Consider the following 7,316-nt stretch of genomic DNA (forward strand, 5'->3'; position numbering starts at 1 on the left):
TGTATGAGCATTGTGTGTGTTGCAGTCACAGTGGGCCTCAGAGCACAGTAATACACAGCAGAGTCAGACACACTCACATCCTGGATCATCAAAGGAAATAATTTTGAAGATGTGTCAATATCTGCATCCACGCACCACTTTGTAAGTCGCGCTCGATCAGGTCAATGGGGGTCGTCTGATCAGCAGCTCTGCGTGTTACGGTCTTTTCTCATGGCAAAGGGATTTGATTAAATACAATACATTTTCTTGAATGTATTTACTCGTTATTTCATCTGACTCCATAAATGAAAAGGGTTTTAATGATATCTGTGCATCATTAAATGTGAGCGAATGTTTTACTATTCTTTTAAACTCTTGAATGAAAATAATGTCAAAGTCAATTAGAATAATCAAATATCACAATTTAATATGTCAGGTAAATGTATCATTACAATTTCATAAGCAATGTATAACCTTTGGCTAAAATAAAAAAAAACTGACTACGCCACCAGCTTACTTCTCCACCCAGGAAAGTATAAAAATAAACAAAATCCCAGAAAGAATTAAATCCAAAAGAATTACAACACTATGAAGAACCCTGCTTGTTCGGATTGCGTCAAAGACAGAGACTTCCAAAAATACAAAGTTTATTCCACACTGGAAATATTCAGTTTAAAACATCCTAAAAATAGATCTCATACACATTTACCAATTAAATACCCACAGTTGATAAGATACCGTAATTCATCCTTTAGCTAAAGCAGAGACAAACCACACAAAACAATGAATAAGAGTTCAAGCAAGTGATAAACAAAAATAAACAATATCAAAAGATAATGCTCTCCTCTTCTCCTCAGTATCTCAGGTCAGATAATTCACATGTGGACACACACTGGCAAATACATTCTCAATACCGATGAGGGCAGAAGTCATTAAAGGGTTAGTTCACCCAAAAATGAAAATTAAGTCATTAATTACTCACCCCCATGCTGTACCAACCCCGTAAGACCTTCGTTCATCTTCGGAACACAAATGAAGATATGTTTGATTAAATCTGAGAGGTGGATCACTGCTACATAGGGAACTGCTAAGGGAATGAAACTTGACGGCCCAGAAAGTCATTGAAGAACATGTTTAAATATTCCATGTGCCTACAGTGGCTCAACTATAAGTTTATCAAGCGACGAGACTACTTTTTTTCCGAAAAAAAAACATAAATAACGACTTTATTTGACTATTCCTTTTCTTCTTTGTGGGCCTGAGACGAGAGTTCAAGAGATTTCCACGACGCATGCGCGAGAAGAGGACGTTCTTCTTCTAATACTTCTTGTTCAGTTCTCGCGCATGCGTCGTGGAAATCTCTTGAAATCTCGTCTCAGGCCCACAATGAAGAAAAGGAATAGTCAAATAAAGTCGTTATTTATGTGTGTTTTTTTTTCAGAAAAAAAGTATTCTCGTCGCTTGATAAACTTATAGCTGAGCCACTGTAGGCACATGGAATATTTAAACATGTTCTTTAATAACTTTCTGGGCCGTCAAGTTTCATTCCCTTAGGCAGCCTATGTAGCAGTGATCCACCTCTCAGATTTAATCAAAAATATATTTTCATTTGTGTTCCGAAGATGAACGAAGGTCTTACGGGGTTGGTACAGCATGGGGGTGAGTAATTAATGACTTAATTTTCATTTTTGGGTGAACTAACCCTTTAAAGAGCTGTGGTTCGAAGCCGCGGTTCACAGCCACGAACATCCACTGCGCCGTACGAACAGGACAATGAGACAGCAACACAACAGGTATAAACAAAACAGCAGCTATCGCTCTGAGACCGCACCTGCAATAAAGATACAATAAAAGCACAGAGTGCATTCATTTCAAAGGATTTCCCCCCACATAATAAAAGGAACCCCACAATAAAGTTCCTTACCTCGTAGGTGAAACTTAAACTACAATAAGCTTTATGCTACCTGCGCTCGCCATTTCACGCCCTCCCATGTTCCTAATGACAAACACATATTTACACCGTGATCTACTACGACTAAGAGAAAGAGCAATAAATCAATCGACTCACAAGGGAAAGCAACTGGAAATAAGAATGGGTAGCCCGTCACAACACAGAACAGAGAAGACTAACAATGCCACATTTATACAGGCTTTTTATTACGCCACTATACACGATGCACCTCCATGATTGAGCCACACAGGTGTGCAGTGCTCAATATCAAGCCGTGGTTCAACACTAGTGGGCAGGTCTTCAATTAAAACACATTAAAAATGGAAAACTACTTCAAGCAAGACAAGAATAAAAAATACTCAACTGGTCACAAATGCAAACATCAAATGCTCTAGAACAAAGAGGAAAAATGTTTACCCGACAAAGAAATACATGAATGCTGAGTCTCGGCGACCCTCAGAATTCACGGGCTGATCTGAGATACAGAAAGGCCCTGAGCTCTCGTTGCGTTTCATTATATACCCAGACCTCATTTCCAATCTAAACATCGTCCACAGTGGAAATTTACCTGTAAGTCACCATTTGCTAGCAGTGCAAGATTTGCATTCAGTCAAATGGTCAGAAGGTGTTAACTCAACGACACACCCTCCAGTGTGAAAGATATTTCTAAACTTCTTATGAACTTTATTACCTTTTGGTTTACTTCTTTGGGAATGAGACATTTGTACCAGTCGCACTGAGACATTTCAAATAATACCGAACATGTATAAAACTCAATGATATTCCTTCATATTAAATCATTTCGATTCTTGTGTGAGTTTGGATGATCTCTGCCAGGATGAAGAATGGGGGAGAGAAGTGTAGATTAGGATGAGGGAGGTGAGACCTTCGTCTCAATAGTGCATGAGGGGGAGTTCAAATGTTAATTTCCTTTTGTAACACGTTGTATCACTCTATTGTAAAGTTCTAAATAAACTGATCAGGTTGAATGGGCACAGTATAGCTAACTGTAACCCGTGTCGTGGCAAGTGTGTTACCCTCACTCTCCTCAGTAAAAGACACAGAGGGAAGTGAAAGAAGACACTGCTTCAATCTATGGACCAGCGATCAGAAGACCAGAATTCGCTCAAGAGACTGTGTTAGCAGCAAAGAAGCACAGGGACACACTGTTTGAGTTAGAAAAACAGGTACGATATATTTAAAAGGAATAACAAGCAATTAAGGGAAAAAAAAGAAAATGTTCAAAAAGACAATAAAATTAAATTATTACCACATCACATAAAAGAAAATAAACCAGAAATAAATAAACTCTTATTTGAATCCTAATTGTAACCTTTTATTCTTTCTTTTTATCTACTATAATTTATACTTTCTATTTAGTTTTAAATCTAATTTCACCTAATTAGCTTTTATTTTGGTATAAGTAAGATATAAGGTTTCTTTAGTTATTTGAATTATTCCTAATTTGACTTATTTATATTAAGAATACTTTTCTCCTCTGGTCTGATTTAAATGTAACTTTTCAATTTCAACCTTTCAAATTACCTTTCAGTTCACTCTTATTACCCAAAAATAGAAATTATGAACACTTAATAGACAAATCAAAAGAAATAAATCACAATAGAATTGAAACAAAATAACAATAAAGAAAATAAATCACCGTCCAATTATCTCAGTGTTCACAGAAATCTCAATGTGATATGAGATTTTATCTCAGTTCTCAGCTCCAGTTCGATGTTCCTTCACGAGATCCTTCTTCCGCAACTCAAGTTAACTCACAGTTCAATAGCAACAGGAAGAGAAAACCTGTACTCAATCCTACCACAATATTCAGTTCGATTCGCAGTTCGATCCTTATTTGGGCATGGCTCGCCAGTTCCTGCTTGCACCAACTCTCGAACTTTCGCTGTGAAGCAGGGACATCTCACGTGCAGCTTTCTCGATTCTCGTTCAGCATCCAAACTCAGCAAATAGAAAATATCAGACAAAACCAAAAGAAAATCCAGAAAGGATATAAAAAGAAATGGAAAGCCCAAGGGGGGGAAAGAAAAAAAACCCAACCTTGAAAAAACAAGGCCAAAAGTACAATTAGGCACTTTTCTCAAAAATACACATATTACCACACTTAATATCAATATATTCAACTATTAACATTTCAAACTTCACTTTTCATATAATGTTAACACATTAACTTCTCATTTATTTTCAAAAAACAGGATTTCAAATGACGCGCTAGGCCACATCTGCTCAATTTTCACGTGCGTCACACTCATCCGTTAGCTCAAACTCAGTTATTCGACGAAAACTACAAATTTACATTTCACAAATCATCACAAATAACTTCTCCCTTTATAATATCACTTATTTAACACATTTATGAAGAAATCTTCTATTATTTTTCCCTTTTTTTACAGAAGGTTGACTCTTACATAAATTTAGCTAAATATAACACACATATTTGGCATTTGAACACATTTTATCGGATATTTATACATAAGAACCTTGGTAATAACAATAAAACGAAAACTTCACTTACCAAGAGTACTTCTAATATCAATTAGAAAAAGTTCGCGGCAGCTCTCTCAGCTTTAGGCCCGTACTTCAATGCACGTACAAAAGCTAGTTTCACTTTTACTCAAAATCAATCAATCACAGCATCAAGTTCTGTTTCTATTTCTCAAAATCTTTATGTTCTATATCTCTAAATTTCTCTAAACAAACTACTAGCTCGCTCAGTCTAATTCTTTCTCTTCTCAGATCGCGCTCAGTGCTTCTTTCTCCGTGCTTCTCTCGGAAAAAAAAAAGATCATTGCATCATCTCTCGACTCCGATGACTCCACCCACTAAGGCGGCCAACTCTGATTCGTCTATTAGGACCAATCATTGTCTCATTTAATCAAATCACTCTTCTCTAATTTATGTATTCTTGTTTTCTCTTTTCTTTACAGATATTTAATAAAATAACTGTTTATTCACATAAGTGTCAGTTTCTTTCTTTTCTATTTCAAAAAATAAAACATCTTTAGTAACCTGGGTTACACCCTCCCCTCTTGAATACATGCACGTCCCGCTGCATCTACACATTTTTGGGATTGAATCAAAACCACAGGTACATCAACAGAAGAAGCGTTTACTTCCTCTAAGGCAGTACTGAATGCCACACTTAGACCTTGCAACAGAGATTGAATCACTACGGTAAGTGGGTTCCCTAACTGGGGATATTCAAGCCTTTTTGCAGGTTTTCGCTCTCTCTGCGAACGTCTGGGAATAGTTCCTTCTTCAAACTCTGTGTCGTTCTCTCGTTCACTTTGATCAAGTTCAACATCTCCAGCTTCAATCAAAACTGGACTCTCTTCATTTCTGTTCTCACCTTCACAACCAATTTCTGTTTCAGCTCCCTGGGAAGGAAACTCAGAACAGGGATCAATTTCTGGATCTTCTCTCACTGGAATCTCTAAATCAACACGAACAGGTTCCATCTCAACAGAAGGAGCTTCTGCTTCTCCAGATTCAGGTAAGTTCTCTCTCACAGGTTCATCCACAGTTAAGTCAACAGGGACGTTACAAGGATTTCGACAAGGCAAGTGCTCGGGGCTCACCAAAACTCGGGTTTCAAAATCAATTGTATCCCTAAATGCAGGATTAATGAATCGATCAGTGTCAGACTCATATTCACACTCAGATTCTGGCTCTTGTGAATCATTATCATCTGCACAGGCTCTAGTTCTGGGCCTGCGACCCCTTTGCTTAGGCTGTTTCTCATGTTGACTCGGCTGCAAAAATCCACAAGGTAACAACAAGTCACGATGTAATGTCCTGAGGGGACCACTCTGCCCAACTGGTCGGACAGTGTACACCGGTAAATCTCCCGCTCTCCTAACTACTTCTTGAACTCCTTGCTCCCACTTGTCTGCGAGCTTGTGCTTTCCTCGCAACCTAACATTGCGCACAAGAACTCTGTCACCCTCTTCCAAGGTTGAATCAACCACACGTTTATCAAACCTTCCCTTGTTGCGCTTTGCTATCTTACCAGAATTCTTCTTAGCTATTTCATAGCTCTCTCGCAACCGTTCTTTCAAATCTTTAACGTACTGAGAGTGAGATTTAGCTGGAGATTCTGCTGGCAATCCAAAAGCTAAATCTACAGGCAAACGAGGAAGACGTCCAAACATAAGCTCGTAAGGAGCATACCCTGTTGTATCATTACGCGTACAATTGTATGCATGTACCAAGGGCTTTACAAACTCCTTCCACCTAGACTTCTTCTCATTCTCTAGCGTTCCCAACATTTGGAGAAGCGTCCGGTTAAAACGCTCTACCGGGTTACCCCTGGGGTGATAAGGCGTAGTACGAATCTTGTGAATACCCGCTACATGACACAACTCTTTTATTGTACGGGATTCAAAATCGGGTCCTTGGTCACTATGTAGCTTTTCGGGAAACCCATAATGTACCAGGAAATTTTCCCACAGACACTTCGCAACTGTACGAGCCGTTTGATTCTGGGTCGGTACTGCTACGGCGTATTTCGTGAAATGATCCGTAATAACCAATATGTTACTGGTATTACTGCGGTCTGGCTCTAATGACAAGAAGTCCATACAGACCAATTCCAAGGGTCTACTGGTTTGAATGTTAACCAGGGGAGCGGCTCTGTCTGGAGGTCTTTTTCTACGCACGCAACGTTCACACGTCTTGATCTTCTTCTCCACGGCTTGGGACATTCTTGGCCAAAAGAATCTGGACCTCACTAAGTCTAAAGTCCTCTCAATACCTAAGTGCCCCATATCATCGTGAAGACTACGCAACACCATGTCTCTTAGTCCAACTGGCAACACTAACTGATAGTGAGAGACTCCGTTCTCTTGCTTCTTCCTATACAACACTCCGTTCTTCAACTCAAATCGACTCCATTCTCTCAACCACAATGCTAAATCAGATGGCTGACCCCTCAGAGTACCTGGCTTAGTTCCATTTCTCATCCACTCAACTATCACCTTGAGCTCTGGATCCTTCTCTTGCCATTCTGCCAATGCTGCCTCCGAGAGATTGGGAAGAACAGGCAACCCATGCTCAGTCTCATGTTGCAACTCCTTCGGCAAAGCATTAACACAATGAGCGAGAGACTCAACTAATGTAATAGAAGGGTGTGTCAAACTGAGACTTTCAGGTGAACTAATCACCTGATGCCTTTCACATATAGCTTTCACTACATCAGCCATGAGAACATCAGACTTGTTTTCAGGATCTGCAAGGTGATGAAGCGTAAACTTCTCAATTCTTTCTCGTTCTTTCTGAGAGACCAAATCATCTAAAGGCTCACCATGTGGACGCCGGGAAAGACCGTCCGCATCCTGATTCTGGCTCCCAGCCCTATATTGGAGCT

The 7,316-nt window shown here is 39.3% G+C and overlaps 1 long non-coding RNA gene across 1 annotated transcript; it reads right to left on the reverse strand.

Annotated features, from left to right (window-relative positions):
• Window positions 1-380: 380 nt before the first annotated feature.
• LOC143740544 (uncharacterized) lies at window positions 381-2,733 on the reverse strand. The gene is made up of 2 exons (XR_013204842.1): window positions 2,312-2,733; window positions 381-453 (listed from the first exon to the last, which is right to left on the reverse strand). It is a non-coding gene; the product is annotated as an uncharacterized LOC143740544 (long non-coding RNA).
• Window positions 2,734-7,316: the final 4,583 nt, after the last annotated feature.

Source organism: Siphateles boraxobius, unplaced genomic scaffold (assembly GCF_051911475.1).
Source record: "Siphateles boraxobius isolate OS27281-9 unplaced genomic scaffold, OSU_SipBor_1 1, whole genome shotgun sequence".
Lineage (NCBI taxonomy): Eukaryota > Metazoa > Chordata > Actinopteri > Cypriniformes > Leuciscidae > Siphateles > Siphateles boraxobius.